General features: G+C 43.8%; 1 protein-coding gene across 1 annotated transcript in view; it reads right to left on the reverse strand.

Moving 5' to 3' along the window:
- Positions 1–21,726, reverse strand: part of CSRNP2 (cysteine and serine rich nuclear protein 2) — a 40,720-nt gene extending 18,994 nt beyond the window's left edge. The window contains exon 1 of the mRNA XM_060252431.1: positions 21,495–21,726. The gene's annotated coding sequence lies outside the window, so the exon portion shown is untranslated. The remainder of the gene's footprint in view (positions 1–21,494) is intronic.
- Between the last annotated feature and the right edge of the window lie 1,178 nt (positions 21,727–22,904).

The following is a 22,904-nucleotide window of genomic DNA, read 5'->3' on the forward strand; positions in this document are numbered from 1 at the left end:
GCTGGGTGGGGGGGGGGGGGAGGAGCCGCCACCTAGGGAAAGGCAAAAGAACTCCTTATCTTTTGGCAGTAGTGAAGGCTTCATTCCTCCCAATTTTTTTTGGTGCTCAAATTCAAAACACTGCACATCTTCCTTTCCCTCTTCACCTTGCCAAATGCCTCTAGCATCCCTCCACACAATTTGTAACCCCCTTCCCAAATGTTACCTTCCCACAACAGTGAGAAACAGGTGGGAAGACAGCACTCATGTGCAGCTATGAGCTTTAGGGAAGCCATCCAGCTAATTGTTTGCAATCTAAAAAAGCAGGTATATTAATTTTTTTAAAAAGGTAATCGCACTTAGCTCTGTTCCGCGCCCCCCACCCTCAGTGGGTGACCTGCTTTCAGGAAGACTCATTAAAACCTGGTCTGAAAACAATTTGGGACAGAGAGGTACATTTGTCCCCTCTGAGCTCTCCTGTACATTGTTCTGTGCTGGGATGACGTCTCTGTGGGATTAACTTGCAAGGCTTGGAGGGACCATGATGACAGTCTGGCCTAATCTAAAACCTTGATGTTCTGCAACTCTCACTCACGTGGTCAACGGACACTTCTTGATTTCTTAATCTTGCAAAACAACAACACAACACTTTTCTGGCTTGGTACCTAGCATGTGTATGCCCTTCCCTAGAAACCTTTAGGGAGGCCTGTGTTGTTGCAATCAGAACCCACACCACTGCTTAGAAGAGAGCCACAATTCAGTTTCAAAGGTGTAGTGCATGAAGGTCTCAGGCTTCTGTCTCAGCAACACTACATTATACTAGATGGGCATGTTCTGCTTGCAAGTGATAATTTATCATGCTGCAGCTTAACAAGCAAACAGAAGATCTGCCACTGAGCTCCTTAAGAGGTCAAGGAGCATCCTGCCTGCTGCTTCCCAAGCAGGTCTAAAACAAAGCATCACCTTTGGATGGGGACTGTAAACTCATTAGTAAAGCATTCAGTTTGCATGCAAGTCCCAGGTTCAATTGCTGGCATCTCCTGTTAGGTGATACAAAAGAACTGTATTCTGGAGAAATGCCTGCAGTTAAAGGAGACAATGCCGGCCTTGATAGTCCAAAGCTCTGACTGCACTTAAAGCAGCTTTATTTACTTCAATTTATATCCATGAACATTCTCTCTGTCTCTTTTTCATTCTCACAACACCGCTGTGACATAGGTGAGGCTTAACATGCACCATGGCTCAAGTTCACCAGCAGACTTCTGTGACCGAGTGGGGATTTGAACCAGAGTCTGCCCATGGCGCAGAGTGTTAAAGCTGCAGTACTGCAATCCTAAACTCTACTCACGACCTGAGTTCGATCCCCGGCAGAAGCTGGTTTTTCAGGTAGCCAGCTCAAGGTTGACTCAGCCTTCCATCCTTCTGAGGTCGGTAAAATGAGTACCCAGTTTGCTGGGGGGAAAGTGTAAAAGACTGGGGAAGGCAATGGCAAACCATCCCATAAAAAGTCTGCTGTGAAAACATTGTGAAAGCAATGTCACCTCAGAGTTGGAAATGACTGGTGCTTGCACAGGGGACCTTTATTTTTTTCTTCTCACATCCTAACCTGACACTATAATCCAGGGGTGGCCAAGCTGTGGCTCTTTCACACATACTATGTGGCTCCTGGAGGTCAAGGAGGAACTTAGTGCAGACTTAATCTCAAATCTTCCCTATGCTGGTTTTATGGGGACTGTTATTCCCAGTTTTTGTTCTTTAAAAAGTCTCCTTATAACATGGTCATGTTATATAGTGCATACATATGTATTTTATCTTTCTGTGCAAAGAAAGTATTAAGAGTTTTCATAAAGACATGTGTAATATTTGTGCATGTCTTGCGGCTCTCAAATGACTGATGTGTATTCTGTGTAGCTCTTAGGTTAAGCAAGTTTGGCTACCCCTGCTCTAATCACTACAACATACTGGCTCCCACCACATTGTTAAGATTGTATATTTATTGTGCATAGTGAAAGAGTATCTCTCATCAAGATGTTAATCCTTATTTCAACTCTTAAGGAGCAATATTGAGACCCCTGTTTTAAAAAAGCTCCCAGCTATAACAGATTCCTCTCTTCAAAGTTCCGTGTCCTGAAATGCTGACTGCAGAACTAACCAGAAAGCAGCAAAACGAAACCTTGACGGCTTTAAACTCCAACGTGAGAAATGTTTCTGAAGGCAGGGAGAGCCTCACCTGCTCCTCATTATGGAAAGGAATTCCACCTATCTGGAGGGCAAACCCTGTGGCGCTTGGAAAGCTGAACAGTGGGAGTTCCCTGGTGGAAAAACAGGAGCAGGCCATACACAAAGGAGGCAAGAAGAAAGGGAAGGGGTGGGGAGAAAAAGTTTCATCCTTCAGAGAAGTTAATTTGATTGGAGGAGGAGACAGCAAGGAATCTGAAAGGCAGAGGTCAGAGAAGGGAAGACAACTCCCAAAAGAAAAGGTCAAACGGCAGAACTTCAAGAGAGTTTTCTAACCTATTTGCTCTCCCCTCTGGGTAGAAGAGAGAGCTGCACATTCACTACAAGAAGTGAGTCAAAAAGAGATTAACTTCCCTCACCAGATCCACAAGTCTGGAATGTCCCAAACTATCTGATTCCAGAGGGCCAGATACATTTGTCCAATGCAGCAAAACAAAAGCCCAGTGGCACTGTGAAGACTAATAACGTTTATTCCAGCATGAGCAGTTATGTCTGACTACCTCAGCCATTCAAGTCCCTGACAAAGAATCTCACTGGATTTGTGATATCAGGACTCTCTGATCATCTCCTCCCCCTCCCCTTTTGTCATTTTCTGAATATTAGGAAAATTGTTTTCCTTCCACTGCATCTGAAGAAGTGAATTTTCACTCACAAAAGCCCATGCGGGAATGAATGTTGTTAGTCTTTAAGGTGCCCCTGGGCTTCTGTTTTGTTTCAAAAATATGTGGTCACTACCAGATGCAGAAGGATTTCTGCTATCCTGGAGGCAATAAGCACTGCTCATTCACAAGCTGGGGTCTTGAAGTACTTGAAAGACTAGAAAAAATTCTTTTCCAGCACGTGTTTTTGGGGACAGTCCAACAGAAACTTATGCCTGAATAAAATTTTGTTAGCCTTTGCGGTATCCCAAAACTTCTATATATGTTTGTCTCAACAGACTGACAGGGCTACCCCTATGGATCACCATCCTTTACAGATCATTCTGTGCTTCAGACACTTTATGACTATATATCCCGCCCTGAGCCCGTTAGAGAGGGCGGGATATAAATCTGATAAAATAAATAAATTCTCTTCTCATCCACCCTCACAGCAACACTATGCAACTGGCCCTCTGCAAGCTGTCAAGCGCCGAATGACCGTTTCATAGTCGAGCACATCTGAACTCAGACCCAGTCCTAACAACTGTTCTGCATCAGCTCTCAGCCTGCCGGCTCAGAGTTGCCACGTTAAGAGTTGCAAAAACATATGAGGATTTGGTACCGTGCTTCTGCTTGAGCTCCTCTGCATCCACTGCAGAGGCAGGCCTCCACTGTGGAGCAGGTGTTCCTCTAGATCGAGGTACATCCGCTCATGCAAGACTGGCATCTTTCAAAAAGCCAAGAAATGCCTTGCAGGAGAGGAATGGGCTGTGGCAGAACCATCTCCACAACTGACAAAGAGGGACACAACTGGGAACAAGATTCAGGTGGGTAGCCATGTTGAGCCAAATGAAGGGAAAGACCGGGGGGGGGGGGGTTACTCCATCCAAAATCTACTTATAATGCTTCAAGGCTCAAGATACCTCAAATAAAATATCATCCAAATATGTATTTATTAAGATGGACAAAATATATGATAATTCATATAATAACAGCTGCAAGAATTATATTTGCACAATGTTGGAAGAAAAAAGAGATTCCGACTATAGATGACTTGATAGTAAAGATAATGGATATTAGCAGAAGTAGATGAATTGACATATATGCTCAACACTCAAACATGTAAGAATAAAGTACAGGACTGGTCAAAGTTCTATGAATAGTTATGCAAATGTAAATGAAAATGAGAATGCAAATATTAAATGAGAATGGTAGAAGGCTAAGAATAGAGGGTGAATGAGAAAAAAAATAAAAAAGAAGTTGCACATAGAGGCAGTAGAGAGTAACTGCTTACCTCACTTTTGTTTTGTTATATGTGTTCAAGTTTTGTCTGAGCTATATTTTATGTTGTGTGGAAACTTTGAATTAAAATATTGGAACAGGAAATATTGGAAACGCAAAAAAGGAAAAAGAAAAAAAACAAATATGTATTTATTATATGAAGTACAGTCAGACTGCACAGAACATAAACACGAGCTTTCATATGCTGTAGTAATTTCATGTATAAAGCTGATGATTTCCCATGCACCGTTGATGCATGTATCAAATGACCAGGAAGACCATATGCATTTCGACCTCTAGGGCCCTCCTCAGTGGTCATTAATATATATTATTTCCAAAAGACACACATTCATAAGTTAGTATATAAATCCAGACCAGGTGTTGCTTTCTCATATGTTTACTGCAACTCTTGACTGATGACACACATACATCCAGAGACATTGGAAACTTTATACCAGACTCTTAGATCACTGAAGATTTTTGTTGTGCATGAGAAGGTATTCATGGCCTGCTATATAAACTTTCAACAACCACACAACATGAGAAAGCAACACCTTGTCTGGATTTATATATTAACTTCTGAATGTGTGTCTTTTTGAAATAGTATATATTAATGACCACTGAGAAAGTCCCTAGAGGCCAAAACGCATATGGTCTGTTAGCCATTTGATACATTCATCAACTGTGTATATGAAGTCATCACCTTTGTACGTGAAATTACTACAGCTTATGTAAGGCTCATGTTGATATTCTATGCAGTTTAATATCCAGACCTTATGTTCATCTTTGCCACTGTGTGCACCATATAATAAATATTTATGTTGATAATATTTTGAGGTAGCTTGAGCCTTACAGCATTATGGGATGCCATGTTGGTCTGAAGCAGGTTTCATTTTGGGCAGGAGCTCACAGAAGTGGAGCTCCAGAACTTTGAAAGTTTGTGCTCTTTCTAACCCCCTCCCCCCAAATATTTGCTTCTGGGCTCCATTGTTCAACCTCCCCCCCCCCCCCGTGAGAATTTTACAGAACTCCAAGATTTGACAAACTTTCTAATGTTTTCCCCACCAAAAAGAAGAAGGAAAAATAACTAAAACATATAAAGCGGAGAGATGGAAATCATCATCATGCCACTGTGGCCGCATAGGAGAAAGTTATTTTAAAAGTATGATGAGAGTAAGGTTTTATTACGACAATTACAATTCAAGAAGCATTTTAAGGTAGATGCTAAGCTGATATAATTTAGTACACCTTCCAGTGGTGTCGGGGGTGTGTGTGGTATATGCAAATGAGCAGTGCTAATGAGCTCCGGCATCTCTTTTTCTATGGAATGACCCCTGGTCTGAAGCAACAGACCAAAATTTAAGCTCTGTGGCAACACAAAAGCTTATAGAATTAAAATTCGTCAGTTTTAAAAGTGCCATTGGACTCAAGCTTTGTTCAACTGGGAACAAGGTTTAGGATCCAAGCAAAAAGCATGCTTTGGAGCCGCAGGACTTGCCTGCCAGTTCTGAATGCCCACAATCCTGGCATTATGCAAGCCTTAAGACTTCTCCCCACCTCCCTTTGGCTCCAGGAAGCAAGATGAGACTGCCCGTTTGTGCCAGCCTGATAGAATTAGGCTGCTAAGGAAAAATGTCTGTATTGTTAATGATCCTATTGTCTGGAGAACAGCTGCCGGCTCAGTGAAGGTTAAGAATTCACCACAGCAGGCTGTCCCACCTGTGAGAGAGGCCAGCACGTAGCTGAGTGCACGAGTTGTGGAATATTTAAGTAGTCATGCTAGAAGCTGCTATATTTGCAAGAGATGCAAGCTCTCACCTCGGCCGGAGTGGCAGCTATACACATGAGAAGCTAAAGGACTCCTCTCTCTCATCAGAGTGCTTGCTTTTCATAGAACATCTGGGCTCCGCCAGAGACAGACGTGTGCTTTATATATCATTGTTTTACAGGCCATTTCTGTCTAGTGCTCTGGGGGCAAAGGAGCCAGGGTTAAAATACAGAGAAGCGTGTAGATGCATGAGCAGATGCACATAGAAATGGCTGCGACATGTTCATGAAAGGTTATGAAGGTTTCAAACAAAACCCTGATACTTAATAAGGTTACTAATCCTGGTAGTTAATAAGGTTGCTAATTAGATGGAGGGGCAAAGTCTGAAAAGGGTCCTAAATCCAGAGGTAAGACTGGAATTAACACAGAGCCATTTGTTGACCAGAATTACAGTGCGCAATAGGGACAGCCTTAGCCTATTCACCTGGCGATGTTTACCCCTCACATATGACTGTGTGCAGTGTCTGACCTGCTTACAGCTCTGGGGCCACACCGATGCGTGACCACATGGACGCCATTTTTGAAAAGCCATAACCAGAATTCTGCTGTACCCCTCTCCCCCACCTTCCTGGGCACCATCTTGTCCACGGTTCTGAAGTCACAGGAATCTTTTAGTGTAGCAAAAGCTTACATATGAGGCACAATGGAAACAGTGCACAGACAAAAAGGAATGCACGCTAAACTGAAATGACGCTGGCCGCTAAACTGGCCACTAAACTGAAATGATGCTGGATCCACAAACTGAGAAATGTTGCAAGCTTTTGAAATTTGTTCTTCAGGCATGTGTTCAAAGCAACAGGAATTAAGTTCTCACACATGCTCTGGTTAAACACTTGATCACCAAGAGCAGAGGGCAGTTTGAACAAGCCACGTTTATTCCACTACGCTTCATTTGGCCACATCAAGGGGAAAAAGTCAAGCGTTTCATACTTCAAGGCTGTTCAAAACAGAAGCATCGGAAGATGAAATGCCAACATTAGTACTTCAGAGGTCTCTACAATTAGTTCCATTCAGGCTCATGTATGATTTGAAGGCTTTTTAACACTTCTACATAGGCCAAGGGAAGAAAATACTATTTTTCTCTGAATATACAAAAGTAACAGGACAGCACACATTTTAACCTGAAATGCTGAAAGAGAAGCGATCAATACAAACTCTGGATCAATACAAAAATAACTACTATTCCCTTGTAAATAATGGAATATAAATTATGTGGGGGTGGGGGGACCACAAGCATGATTCTATGGAGGAGAAGGAGGAGGTGATGATGATGGTGATGATGATATTGGATTTATATTCCACCCTCTACTCTGAAGCTCAGAGTGGCTCACAATCTCCTTTATCTTCCTCCCCCATAACAGACACCCTGTGAAGTGGGTGGGGCTGAGAGCTCTCGCAGAAGCTGCCCTTTCAAGGACAACTCTTGCTAGAGCTATGACTGACCCAAGGTCATTCCAGCAGCTGCAAGTGGAGGAATGTGGAATCAAACCTAGTTCGTCCAGATAAGAGTCCACGCACTTAACCACTATACCAAACTGGTGCACATAAATAGCACCCTTCTTCTCTTTCCCTCAAATGCAGTCTTTTATGCCATGGAAAATTTTACCCCCACAAGTCAGTAGGCCCCCCCACACACACACCTCCAGAAACATCACTGAGGTTGAAGGTGGGGGCTGCCATAAGAAAAGGAGATCAGTAAAATATGGCCTCTCTTTCTTCCATGAGCAGAAAGGTAGATTAGGATTCAAACTCTAGTCTAGACAGGGACTTTCAAAACAGTATGTTAAATCTTCTTCTGGACTATTAGTAGAACAATAAATAAACATGCAGAGAGGAAAAGGTATGAGAACTTTATGTTCAGGTTATGATGAACAGTTGAATTTAACACACATGCTTTAGGGAGATCCCTTGTTTTCAGTCAAAGTTAATAAATTACAGACTGTTTTAGTTGCTGCTTTTCCAGTAAAACCCTAATTGTAAGCTCTTTCCCATTTAGGTGATCACTGCCCACAAATGTCATATGCCACCGCAACCGACCTGAGTCACAGTCAGAAGTCCTTATGTCAACTCATTAGCATTGTGGATGGAAAGGGGCCAGAATGTATGTTGAGATCATCTGCGAGGACTTCCTGTTGGCAAGAGCTAATCCAGAAAGCAAAGGCTGGATGAGAACTAGCAGTGCCAATGCAGTCACACTCAAGGCCCAATTCTCGCTCAGCAAAAACAACACAACTACTGCAGACCTGAGCACTTACCTCTTGTTCATAAGAAATGTCCTCCCTATATGTGGGGGCTTACTATCTTTTGGCATGCTTGAGCGCTGAAAAGGACTTTCACTTGTACTTTCCAGCCTGTTATGGGTTCACTTCAAGACCTTACCACAAAAGAATTTGCATTTCAGGGGTAAATGCAGCCTTTGTTGTGGGGAAAATTAGTTTATGTATTTCAGTTTTAAAGCTCAACCTCACCTTTGTGCACCGGCCAATGTAACTATATCATGGCTAGAAAGGAATTAACTTTGCATGTGCAAAGTGCAGCCGGTGAACCACAGAGACCTCTTATAAACTCTCAAATTTCAAGCAGAATCCACACACACATTCAGTTGTAAATCATCAAGTGGTGGCAATGCAGGCACGAACCAGCCTTGAAAATCAGAATGGAAAAACTAAAGAGACATCTTGGCCAAAGACTGGACTTGCCACCAACCCACAGTGCTCCAAAAGAAGAACCACAAGTATCACGGATGACTGCTCAGGGGAAGCAAGCCAGCTGGAAGTGGGGACACTGTGACAGACCACCACAATGCATGGACTTTGTCTCATCCTTTGCAAAAAGGGCCCACAATGGCATTCAATATGAAACACAGAAACTGTGATCCTCTCTTCACCCTAACACCTTGCAAGAACCTCTGTGGAAGTCAGAGTTCCAGCCTTTTCAAAATGAAACACTCACAGCATACAAACAAAAACTATACATTGAGTGCGGTTAAGTACCAATGGCATAGTGAGCAGCAACACAGTTAACACCGAAATTCACATAGGTGTAAACTAGCATGTAGTTATCGGTCAAACGGCAAGTCGCAGTCACTAAATCCAGCTGTAGCCCCCTTCCCCGCTTTCATTTCTGACCTGCCTCAGGCAAAAATGGCTACCTGCCTGGACAAGAAGCAGAATTAGCAGGAGGAAGCAGTGACTTGCTTTTACATGCTTGAAAGCGGGCACTGTGTCCTTCTTTCAAGCAAGCAGAAGACTCCCTTTCCTACACAAACATTATCAACGTAGCTCTTCTGGTAAGGAAACACAGCTTCTTGACAAGGGAACATTAACCTTGGAATGAGCTGTAGGGGTTTAAAACTCAAGTCTTTGGAAGCCAATTTTTCACATACGCCACGTTAACATCAATATACTGTAAAAAAAAAAAAGATCACTGACCCCTAAGCTATACATCAGAAAGTTCTCAGAGAGGCATTCAAATAATTATTTTTCAAACTGAGAAATTACTAATCTGCCCTCCTTCAGAAAGAGCACCTGTGATTAACCTTTTCCGCTCACAAGACTGAGCTCAGAACTGTGGGTGGAAGATGTGTTATTTTGGCCTTTTCGTTGTTACTGCCTAATCCTGATTTGGTATTTTAAGTATCAAGAACTCTGTACATTTAAAGATCTCTGCTCCAGAGAAACTAACTGGTATCCTGCCATCTTTCCCCACCATTCCACTTAAATTAGGACATATATGCTACTCTTGGTCAGGCAACACCACTTTTTTAAATTACAGGCCTACTCTCAGCTTCCAGCTAATGTGCCTATGATTCCATGATTCTGTTCCTTCATCTCACTCCTGGTTCCTCCTTCTCCTGTGCCCAGTCTCAGGGCACACCTGCACAGGAGGGCACACCTGAACAGCAGTTTCATGAACCACCAGCATGATATTTCAGTGAAAGCACAGCAAAGCATCCCTTAATAAGATTCTTGCTATGCAGATAGATCAATCTCCTGGGCCAAGGACTGAATCGGTCCCTTTCAGCTGCAGACTTCAGGATTCAAACATGTTTCAAAATACCCGATTCCTCGTCTGAAGAAGTGTGCATGCGCACATGAAAGCTTACATTTTGAATAAAACTTCGTTGGTCCTAAAGGTGCAACTTGACTCCTGCTTTGTTTCAAAATATAGTTAAAGAACCACACACACACATTCTCTTTAAGTTGCTCAGACTAATATCCTACTTGTTCACACACAACTTTTAATTCACCCCTACAAATAATTCTACAAGTTACTCTAGCTGCCTGTTCACAGACACCCATAAGCCGTCATTTGTGGCATACTGATTGACTGAGTGGGAGGGAGAAGGAATCATTGGCTCTTTTCATCCTTACAAAAGCTTCCTGCCTGGTTGCTTGGAAAATGTTCTTGCTCACTCTGAGTGACTAAACTGGACTGATATCAACAATGTGCATTTTCTGATGTACTAACGGCTGACAGATTGTATCTTCCAATTGAGGATGAGGGAATCTGCGTGTGTATAGATGGTTCAGGTTAATCTCCGCATTAAATAACGCCTTTATTGAGTAGCTCTTAAGATATGTGAGCCCTCTGAGGTCACATAATGTATCTTTTTTATCATAAATCACCTAGCATGCACTTAAAGCATTAAGTCAGTAAACAAAATAGACAATGACACATAACTATGATGCGACATGGTAATGAAAACATTTCTTACAGAAATGTTGCAACATTCCACTTTTCTCCTTGCTTGAGGCCAGCAAAAATGGCCTTCAAGCACATACATGAGTAGTAAAGCTACTCAGCTTTTAACCTTTCAAAACTTTAAAAGAAGGCGCTAGCAAGTAGGATGGCAAATGGGCTGGGAAGTGCACTCCTGACTGGAGCACAAGCCACAGAGGCTTGTTGACCATACAGCGCAACAGGCCAGGCACTGCATGAAACAGCATGCTCTACGTGGGCCACTGGTCCAATCCAGCAGGGTTCTTTTTACATCCTTGTATGGCTGACCACTATCATACTTGCAGGCTGTGACTGCAACTCTCTCCGCTTCCACTTTAAGGGTTACTGGGACTCCTGCCCAGATGGACAGCTTTCCAGTTTCAATGAGGAATACATGTGGTGGTGGCAGTTAAGTAGAAAGAGAAAGCACTCTAAGATGGAAATAACCTGTAACTACCAAGTTCTCTTTTCTTCAGCCCATCCCACCCTTGCCACCAGTTAGCGCTTCACAATTACAAGCACTAAGACATTTGTAGCAGCTGGGGCAGGGAGCCTGCTTCTCAAGAATTCTAAATTAACTCGTAGTGCCAATAATGATCCTGCACATGTGCAGACAATGATGTTGCTCTAAGTCTATTTTTAGACCTCATCACATTCACAACACAGGTTGCAGCTCTGTTCGAGCTAGACAAACATCCCCAAATGATTTTTTCCCCCACTGCACCACAGAATGGTAGGCAAGCCCCAAATGATCTGGAGTGGGAATTGGAAGATGCTATGCAATCCCTTTGCTTGTCTGATCAAATCTGGGGACTCCTCTCAATGGAACAGCCAATGGCTTATTATACAAAGATCTGCCAGCCACTTACCCAAGGCTTCCATTTTCTTGCTGTTTTGGTTATAGTGGGGGGAGAGGGATGCCCCCCAAATCCTCTGGGTAAAATCTATTTGCAAAATGCTCACCCCCCCCCGCCCCAATCTGGCCAAACAAACTCAAGGAGTGAATACACATCACTTCTCCTCAAGCTACAAATTATTCCTAGGCTTACCCAGAATTCCTTGGAGATTTACACGTAATTTTTGGAGGCCCTTGCTCAGGTGTGAGAGAGCTGCTACTAGTGACCATTTCCAGTGGAGCATGGATTTTGCAGGAAATTTTTAATAGGAATTTTTTCCAGTTCCAGCTTAAATAAACAGTTAAATAATGTTAGCAAATAAGGGAAATACACTGAACAAGCCTGGACCATGTACAATTGCCAGAATTTGTGGAGACTTTATATCGCTCATTTAGCCCATCTAACATGGCGACCAATTTGGAATACAACAGCCATGACAACTTTAGGTAAGCAGGCTATATGGAAAAGAAAATTTCCCATAGAAAAAAATTTGCACTGAAAATTTTCCACCCCACATCACTGTCCATGCCTAGAACTAAAACACCAGATTAAGTAAGCAGCATCTTATATATTTTATTTACTTTCTATTTATATCCCACCCATTCCAAATGGACTCAGGGAATGGACTCAGGGTGGCTAACAATCATAATAAAACCAACATCTCAATTTCGCTCTAAAACAGTAAGACATAAACAATTTACAGTTTAAAACAATCTAAAACAAAGTATTGGTGCTATACAGAATATACAATTTTGCGTGTCCAAAATGCTGTTTTATATTATGAGCCAATTTAGAACTTTCCAGAGAAATGATATGACACCCAAGGCTTGCAATAAAATTTGTATATTGATCTAAGTAACTGTGAATTTCATCAGCCTTACTAGGTGAAAGGTAGTTTCATTTTTAAAAACCAAACAAAATCCCCTCGCCCCATCCCCCTTAAAAAGAATCTCATTGCAGCAGTACGTGTTCTGGCAGTGTTTGCTATGTTCTTGGTTTTATCATCAGTTTCTCTAAACCAAGATCAGAACATCTGTGAATTCCTCATTGTTAAGCTTTCCATAAATATGTACCGCAAACATATGAAACCCAATATTCAGTGTTAGGCAACCTTTTCCAGAAAATCAACAGCAAAATCATAAACATATATATCATACCTTCACAGTTAAATCCCCCCCTTTCCAGACTACCTAACTGTTCCAGGTTTAAAACCCTATTTTTTTGTTTCCTCCTCACCACCTTCATCTCAACACAAACATAACAATCTTATACTAATGATTTAAGTTTTTTGGAGCACCTCCTCCGGAGCTCACCTGCAGATACTATCTTCATGCAGGTATCCTTGCCTCTTTAGTTACAGAGTACTACCACTAGTGTTACATTTGTACTGACATTTTGCTAACAAGTTATAAACATAATCAGAAGTGGGTTTGCAGACAATGATACGGTGCCTATTGTGTTCACAGAACACAGGTGCAGACACTCCTCCTCCCAGAGCTAGCTCCACAATTTGAAGGAAGGAGAACATCAACCCAGGTTCACAGGATGTTCCTCGAGTCTGCAGAGTCTCAGACAGAGCAGACAACTAGTGTTTTCTGTAAATATACTTGTTCTAGGAAAGTTTCGACCCCTCTAGATTGCAAAGACAGGGAACCAGCCATGCTGCAACTTAGAGTTGTGATCACACAGGCAGTTTAAGCCAAAGTAGTTGCCTTACCAGGAAGGGTTTAACTGGATGGTTCACACAGCCACATCCACCAGCTGTTCCCCAGTCGTCAGCATCCCGTTGGAAGATAAGTTGGAGACAGGGTAAATAGATACCAGGTGAAATCCAGTGGTACTGGCTTCCTGTGCATTCCCTCTACGTTTCTGGATGTCTGAATGCAGGGGAGTGCAAATGAAACAGATTGGCAGTGTGAATCCACCAATCCATTCCCAGCGGGTTTTCCTCCCTCCACACTGTGCTTCTGCACATGTGCCAGGGCTATTTTTTTATATTAAAAACATACTAACCAAACAGCACGAGGCAACTGTATGACTGCACCAGCACTACCCATGCAATACAATGGCACGCTGGGTTGCAGTGTCTGACTGCGATTCTCCATTTCAAACAGGAACTGAGCTATTTGCAGTGCCCGCTAAGTGCCCCAACCTGCCTCTGATCGCGCCTTTACAGTACTCTGATCCTACTATTCTAGGGCTGATTTTTAAAAACCATTTGGTTAAGGAAGACATCGATTCAGCTCTAAAATAACTCCTAGCACAAAATCCTCTGCTTGAGCCAAGGGTAATAAAACAGACAACTCCTTGTCGGATGTATTTATGTGACTGGAATATCACTACCTGATTCTCTGCAACACAACCTTGAGGTTTTAAGAAAACTCCTTCTAGAACAAATGTGTGTGAACAGCCAACCGAGGACAACAGCTATGTAATTTAATGCTGCATTGTCTTCTAGAGTTGGCAGGCAGCCTGAAACAGCTATGAGAGAAGCACAAACTTCTTGCCCATGACCTTACTTTCACCAGATTGGCAACTACTGCAACGCTAGCTTTAAATGGTACTGAAAAAATCACTGTGCTTCTACTATCTCCCTGCCTACTGTCATAGGAGACGGTGAAAGGATAAGGACTCATCTATTTAGGAATCTCCGTTCAATGAGATACTAGAAAGGGGAAGGTGGGTAATGCAATTCTAGAGGGAAATGTTTCTGAAGCAAGTGATGGCAGAATGTGAAAATAAGGCCATGAACTCATAAATATAAGCTTATTGTTCAATGCTATAAGCCAGCAGTTATCAAGCTGTATGCCAGTGCAAACCAGCAAGCTATGAAGAGTAAATACTCACAAGAGCCCAGAACACCCATCCACAGAAGAAGTTTATTTGCAGCTTTCTCCATGATTCACTACTCTGGCCTTGCCTGCTTCCAGTCAGCCAAATGCTGGGAATGGGTGAGTGCCACATCTGCACCGGGTAGGACTGGATGAAGGAAGCGGAATTACTCATCCTCAGCAGACGCTGTCCACTGAGCCTCTGAATGAATCACTGCTCTCGTCCTCAGGAAGATGTTCAGAACAGTAACTTACTCTGGAACACCAACAACTGACAAGCTCTTTAAGAACTAGCAATTACTACTCGCTCTTAAGGCTGCAGCTCAATGAACACTTACCTGAGAGAAAGTCCCATGGGGCTGAAGGAATGTTTCTGATTAAACCTGAAAAGGATCACACTGTCAAAGCAAAACTATTTCAGGTGTAGGGATGAAATATGTCTCTCACTTATAATTCGGAGGGGAAACACAGACCACAATTGTCTGAAATGTTGTAAACATTGCTGTAAGCAGTTGCGGTGAGCCAAAATCAAATCCCAGGTCAATTCTGGTGCAGCAGCCATGGCAAGCTTCACTGCAAATTATGTCCTCTTTCCCCCTACTGGATACAGCTGCAGCTGTAAGAGAAGCTGAAAAGGCTGGAAAGAGCTTGCACACTATCCTGAAAATTGTTTATAGTGGCCCAAAAGCTGAAACTAGCAGCAGGAATCGACACCATGGTTTCTTTGCAGCCATGCAAGTTTTATGGTAAGTCAGGCAGAGCTATCAACCCTGTCTATCAAAAACAGCAAACTGCCTTAATAGCCATAAACACAAATTCCTGTTTATGGCAGGATGGCTAAAGAGAAGGATAAAGGCTGCCAGTTGGCTGAAAAGCCCACTTCTACTTTTAATCACTAGGAAGTGGGTGGATGACTGCCACATCTGCACTGGGTGGGATCGGATGCAGAAGACAGTAGCGTTATTCAAGTCAGACGCATTCTGGGGTACAGATAAAGGAACGATTAAATTGCTACCCACAGACAACTAAACTGGAGATGCAATCTGCAGAAATACAGTATTTTGTACCCAAGGCAGAGTAATGAAGTACAACCAGGGGCACCTGATATTCAGAAAGCGGTTTACCTAATTAAAGGAGCCCTATGGTGCAGAGTGGTAAAGCTGCAGTACTGCAGTCCAAGCCCTAATCACAACCTGAGTTCGATCCTGGTGGAAGCTGGGTTCAACTAACCAGTTCAAGGTTGACTCAGCCTTCCATTCTTCCAAGGTCGGTAAAATGAGTGCCCAGTTTGCTGCAAGTAAAGTGTAGATGACTGGGGAAGGCAATGGCAAATTACCCTGTAAGAAGTCTGCCAGGAAAACATCATGATGTGATGTTACCCCATGGCTTGCTAACGACTCACTGCTTGCACAGGGGACTACCTTACCTTTTTAATTCCTAATTAAAAGTCTGGGTGTAAGAGCAGCTCATGAACAGAACACAAACAGGATTCCATATCTGTTTGAAGGAACTGTAGCCTACACAAGTTGTAAGGTGCAGTACACTCTGAGTCTATCCACTGGACAGTGGAACCGAACTTGCTGGTCCCTCTGCCCTTCCCTTGATGATCGACCTTGCCGGCAAAGGGGCAAAGACAGTGTGGTCCCATTGACTGGCTTGACAGCTTAACCCCGCCCACTTCTAGCACGAGCTCTATCAGAACAGCCACCTGTTCCCTCTATTGTTAGCAAAAGGCTCTAGCTATTTTGGGACTCCACAGTGTTATTTCAAGGAATGCTTTTTTTTAAAAAAAAATGTAAAAATGTAACTCATCAATGGAAGCCAACTTGGGACTTGGAAACAGGGCAGGAAGCGGGCATACAGAAGGCTAAAAGATATAATGTCCCACAGAAAATTCCCAGGCTATTCTAGGCTAACCCCCTCTTAACCTTCACAATTTTAGACCCTTCTGCAATGAAAATCAGCTCACCAGGAATTCCTCGGTGTCTGATTTCACAGTTGCTATATATTAGGCATCACACACACCCTGCAGAAGTAATGCAGCCCAGAACGAAAAGGCACCATTCACTGCAGAGGAGCAAAATGGCATCCGTCTAAGGTGATGTCGTCAGAAGACTTGATGAAACATGTCGAGGCCCAACAAGTACACCAACACCCAGTAACCTCCTGCTGTGAAAGCATCAGGAATACCCTGTAGCAATATACTTGGCGTAACATTTGCCACTGCAATCTCACTGGTCAGATTAGGTGACTCTGCTCAATACAAGATGATTTAATACTGGTATTAACGCTGATGCCCTGCACAAGCGAAGAACAATCCATACAACTGGGTTTTTTAAAATGGTCATCTGTTTAAGTATTCTTAGCCTGTCTTTCTCCCACACTGGGGATTCACAGGGGCTTGCAAACAGCACACATAGAAACAAAAACGTACAACTCAACAACCCTCCTTCCGCCATACAAACGTAACACGGATGTCCAGAATTGGACCTGGTCCCGCTCACAAAGAATGACAAGTTAAGATGCTTTGGGGCCTTGCACCTCTGGCTGTCCCCCCGGGTTTTAGTTACTTGCAGAAAGGCCCACAAGGTCTGACAGCATGCAATGCTTCATGTAGACTGGTGCTGGAAAGTCTCAGTAAGGAGCAGCAATTTCTTTGGCATATTAATTTCTTTTTCTACAAGGGGACTGAGAACATAAGAGAAGCCATGTTGGATCAGGCCAATAGCCCATCCAGTCCAACATTCTGTGTCACACAGTGGCCAAAAAAACCAGGTACTATCAGGAGGTCCCTCAGTGGGACTAGGACACTAGAAGTCCTCACACTGTTGTCCCTTCCAAGCACCAAAAATACAGAGCAGCACTTGCCCCAGACAGAGCGTTCCAACAATATGCTGCAGCTAATAGCCACTGATGGACCTCTGAGTCATATGTTTATCCAATCCCCTTTTGAAGCTGGCCATGCCTGCAGCTGCCACCACCTCCTGTGGCAGTGAATTCCACATGTTAATCACCCTTTGGGTGAAGAAATGAGACATATTCCTACTTGCATACATTGCTTGTGAAGTTACCACACATGTAAGAAAAGATGAGAATCCAAAGGAGTCTCTACACAAACTATCATACTTAGTTGTAGAGTAGTTAACATAAGTGTGACTTCCACAGTGCTCATTCTCTTGACTAGACACATGTGAGTGTGCAAGAAGTAGGACAAAGCACAACCTTCACAACTTCCACAGAATAAGGAAGGAGCACTGGGAAGGCAGTCCAACTGCAAATGTGATCCCACCCAACCAAATATGCTTTAATGCTGTTTGGGTTTTAAAGCAGTTATAACATTTGGATTGCAGGAGATGACTGTTCAATTATGCACCAGAACCCCATGTATCATTACATCATCATCTGTGCTTGTGCACAGCCTGCAAATGAGATCAAGGAATGAGGAAGTCTCAGGCCACTAAGAAACTACAATTTTCCTGCAACTTGTTTAAATATGTACTGTTTTAGAATGCAGTTCTATGATGAGCAGACAGCTCATCTTGCTCCTCTGTCAGACATTAATGTATGTCAGCTCCACGTATTACATTCCTTCACTCTTTCAGAGGGTCACTAGGCCCAACTGGTTTATGGGCATGCCTTCACGTCTATTCTGCACACCTTGAAGCTGCAGGGTCTCATGACCATACTGTATCTTTGATTGAAAGTGGAGAGCTGCAGAATTTACAAGAGATAACTGACAATCCAGACTTCTCATTCTCCACATAGTAGCAGCAGTGCCATATGCAGTAGTATAAAACATGAAACAAATTATTTCACAACCATGTCAAAATGGTTTCTGCAGTCCAACAACTCTGGGAGAATCAAACTAAACCTGAATCTGCTCAAAAGCAGGCATGCCATCTGGAATTTTCTATGAGCATATAATAACCTTCCTAAACAATATGTTTGATGTCAGCTCCATTAACACCATTTTTATGTTTGTGGTCTTGGACACAGAAAGCAAGGCAGACTCTTCATGGGTCATGTCAGAGACCATGAAAGCTAATATCCTAGAAAAATCATTATGACATCACTGGTCCTGAACCAAAAGGATGGCAAGCTCTGGGCAAAAACTCCAGTACCAGCTGTTCTATCATCTACTATGGGCCTAAGATCACCTGCACTATCAGAAGGCCAATTATTTCTACTTTCGTCATGCACACTAGAACTACTGTTTAGCAGTTTATAGCAGCCAAATAGACAGTGCCTAAGAGAATAGAAACTCGTCGGACACTTTAAAAAGAGGAATGCAGGAGGAGCGCCCTAGAGATGGCCACTTGCTCTAACCTGAAAATCACTACAAATAGCTTTAAAGAACACTTAAGGACACATAATCACAAAATCCCAATTAAGGAGCAAATATCATTGCCTCTCTTAGGGCTTCAACAACGACCTGGAGACAGACATTTGAAGTATACCAGCCACTGACCAAGAGTCTCTTCTCTGGCCAACACATTTAGATCACACTGAGATCTCCTCCCTTAAGTTCTCTTCACATCATCAAACTGTTGGCCAGGAGAGAGGAACTCTCTTCACACAGCATGAGTAACCATCCAACACATTAGGAAGAATCAGAGGATGCTTCAGCCCTCTCACTTTCTGGTGGCGGTGGTGATACACACCATGAATGACTCCACCTTTTCCTTGAGCTATAGGGCGTCGCAGCATTTCTCAAAAATGCTGTGCGAGGTGAGAAAATGAAGCCTCTCTTCTTCCCAGCCCATTGGAGTACGGGGGGAGAGATGTGGGGTCAGTCTAGCAAACAGGTTGTATCCTCCATCATCACCATCCCCAAGCTCCCACCTTATTAACCTTTGCTCTTCAGTATACCTGCAATGCCTTGCTTTGGTACATAAAGCATTAGGCCAATTTGTGTAACGTGTCACTGCACTTTGAGAGAATAACAAAACTACTCTTAAAGAAGTTGAAGAGGTATTCTTCACCTCTCCCCTGTGATTAAACAGGGACTATTTTATGCCTCAAACATCTACGCAAATGGAGGGGGGGGTGGGGAGAACTACCACACACAGCTACCAAATGAATGATGGCAACTAACTGTGAATGTGTCACAATGGAAGAGTGGGAGGAAGCATATCCTGACTCAGGATGTGCCAACACAGCTCAGTTTTTAAAAAAAACATTCCATCTCCTTTCCCTGATATTTAGTATTACTTTAAATAAACATGGAAGTATTGTCACTTATGACCTTCTGGCCTGGTCCCTGAGAGCTAAGAGATGGGGCAAAAGAGAGGCTGTCTAAAGAGAGGTACTAGAAGCACAAGAGCTTCCAAGGATCAAAAAGAAATCCTATAGCATTTCTTCAGGCTTCCTCTGACCAAGTCAGATATCTGAACACTTCCCTTCTCTAGTATGAATACACTAAAAACATAACTAAAGAGCATGAAGTAGTGCTCCTAATAATAGCTCTCTAAAAGCATTCAAGTCCCCAAAAGAAAAATCACTGCCTGTTGATCAGAATGAATGGGGTCTCCTGATGCATATGTCAGAACAGCACTTCTAGTGAGTCACTTCTATACTCCATCAATGTGGAAAGCCCTTCTTACAAATGCCATACTGTCCTGCCACAATCACTCATCTTACCCTCTAATTCCGCCATAATTTTCACATCTCTGCTCTAGAGGATGAAGAATTGCATACACAATACATCACTGGTTGAGCAACCACAAAGCAGCTGTAAGAATCTATGTAAGGGGTTCCCATCCTTTTTGAGGCTGCAGGCACCTCTGGAATTCTGACACAGGGCGGTGGGGACAACCACAGAATGGCACAGACAGACACAGGGGGAGAAGGGGGGGCGAGGAAGCCCAAGTGCAGAGGATGAGGGAAGAATGATTTAAAAAATATTCTGGGCAAGAAGAGAGAGGGGATAAAACCAACACTGTGTGGGCAACTATAAAAGAAACAATATTATTTTAATCTGCAGAATCAGTTGGTTCTCTAATAGCTGATCAGAAGCCATGCTTGGTAGGAGTCCCTCTTGGTTCCAGCCACTTTCTATAAAAACGCTTGGTGGGTGCCAGTGGGTACCACGACAATCTACGAAATCATGAGGTAAGAGCCTCGCACAGGAATGCAGCAGAGGATGGAAATTATCAGCACACGCAGGGTACACTCTTGATCCAGTGAAAGAGTACCTCCTCACACACGAGCCCTTGCCACAATATTACTGCTCAGTCCCACAGTCCAGTAGCTTACACAAGAAATTTCAAGAAGTCCACCTGAAAGCAGCTCCCTTCTTCATATACTACATAGTAGCTGCCTCACCAAGAGACAGCTGCTGACCTCACCTGTCAGTAGCTACAGGTCTATTATTAAGCAGCAAGCCGAAACGATAATTAACTGCAGCCCTTTCTGTGCCAGATAGACTTAAGACAGCAGCTTTAAACCCAAAAGGCAAAAACCAAGTTTATAACAAGGTACCAAACCATGACATGCATACCCGTATATAGGCCTCAGCTGCATCTTAATGCATCTGATGTTAATGACAGTAAACATATATTGAGAAAAGGGGGAAAAAACCACAAGAACAAAGTGCTGCATTATTGGGGGGGGCGGGGAGACCTATTTCACCCAGCCTGGCTAAAAGGTATCCCCTTCCTTAACCAACAAGGGTAACAAAGATTTAAAAGGAAAACTTTGACACTTGAGTCCTACAATGTTAAAAGGGTTATGAGAAGAAACAGTAACGCGAACCCAGAACAGCCTTCAGTGAAGACAGCTAAGGGTGGGGGGGATGGGGTTAGGAAAGGCCAGACGCCCACCCCTTAAAAAAAAAAGCGAAATCAAGAGAATTTCCTATCTTGTGATGGAATATGACGGGGGAGGGGGATCAAACCCCAAAGACAACCCCACTTAACAGGAATGAGATGTCTTTGGGGAGACGGGAGCACAGATTAACATACATTTTCTTACCCAACCAAAAAAATAAAATAAAATAACGGGGGCGTCCCTCAGCGCCGCCCCTTGGAAAAACACACCCTTTTCTCCTCCACCCCATCAAGCCGTCATGGAAGCCTCTTACCGGGTAGGGGTTCCTCCCGCCCGCCGGTGCCTCCTCCCCTCCCTCTGCACAGGCCGGGGCTGCAGGGCGAAGCCCGAGGTCCCCTGGGGAGGGGAAGATGGTCAGTTAGCAGCTCCGTGCCTTGGGCGGGGAGGGGAAAGAGCAGGGAACCGACGGCGGAGGCGGCTCTGGCAGCGACAGCCCGGACCGGACAGACCACCTGCCCCGGCTCCGCTCGGCGATAACAATAGGGCTGCCGGCGCAGCCTCTCCGTTTATATAGCCGGCGTCACGTGACGCCGCCGCCGCCTAACGAGACAGTGGTTGCCGCAGAGACACATGGGAGATGTAGTTACGCCCTGACAGGAAGAAGTGGTGCGCCGGCGCAACAGCAGCGAAGGGTTCCAAGCGGAGGCGGGGAGGAAAGGGCGAACTGCGGAAGAACATTGGTCCCTAGGTAACGGCGGCCGCGAAGGTGAAGGGCGAGCGCCGTGCGTTCTGGGAAATTGAGTCAATGAAGGTAAAAGCGCTCACGATAAAAGCGCTAAAACAAAATTGAGTGTTCCGTACACTCCATCCAGCGGTTACAAAGAGAGATGCATTCCAATTCCTCATTATTCTTCTGTCCTCTTCTCATCCAAAAGAAAACAAAAGCACATAACTTCTAAATTACATATCCTTTTTAGAAAGGAACCTTATGAACCTTGTAACACCAATAAGACACCACTTCCTGTGCTTTGGTATGTCTTGGCCAACCCTGCTTCCGAGATCAGGCTACCAGGGGTGGGGAAGGTTGGCTCTCCAGATGTTTTTTTTGCCTACAACTCCCATCAGCCCCAGCCAGCATGGCCAATGGCTGGGGCTGATGGGAGTTGTAGGCAAAAAAACATCGGAAAACCAACGTTCCCTACCCCGCTACCTTAGCCACCCAGGTCTGGGCACTGTTATATTTTTTCACCACATCCAGTTCTCTTGCCTCCAAGGGCCTGAAGGGTATGGAACTAAAGTTACTCTTCCCACGCAGCAGGCCTATAGCTATAGTGGGGCTTGTGGGAGCCTTGCCACAGCCATAGGGGTGAAAGCTGAAAGGCTGAGAAACACCTCATGTTTTTCTCCAGTGGCACTGTGAACATTTTGCATCATGTTCACCATAGCATTTAACGTGGGGTGTCAGAGAGCCCCAACCACAACCTTTTGCGTCTTTAATTGAAAATATTGGTGCAAAGCTCTCTCTCAAACACACACACTCAGCCAGGTGCCTTCATGCTTCATCAAGAGAAGCCCCTCCTGCTCCAGGTCTTCCCTAAAATCATTAGGAGGAATTTCCTGACAGCAGTTCCTCAGTGGAATAGGCTTCTTCAGGAGGTGGTGAGCTCTTTTTCTTTAGAGGTTTTTAAACAGGGCTAGATGGTCATCTGAGGGCAATGCTGAT

The sequence above is a fragment of the Heteronotia binoei genome, chromosome 13 (assembly GCF_032191835.1).
Source record: "Heteronotia binoei isolate CCM8104 ecotype False Entrance Well chromosome 13, APGP_CSIRO_Hbin_v1, whole genome shotgun sequence".
In the NCBI taxonomy this organism is placed as follows: Eukaryota; Metazoa; Chordata; class Lepidosauria; order Squamata; family Gekkonidae; genus Heteronotia; species Heteronotia binoei.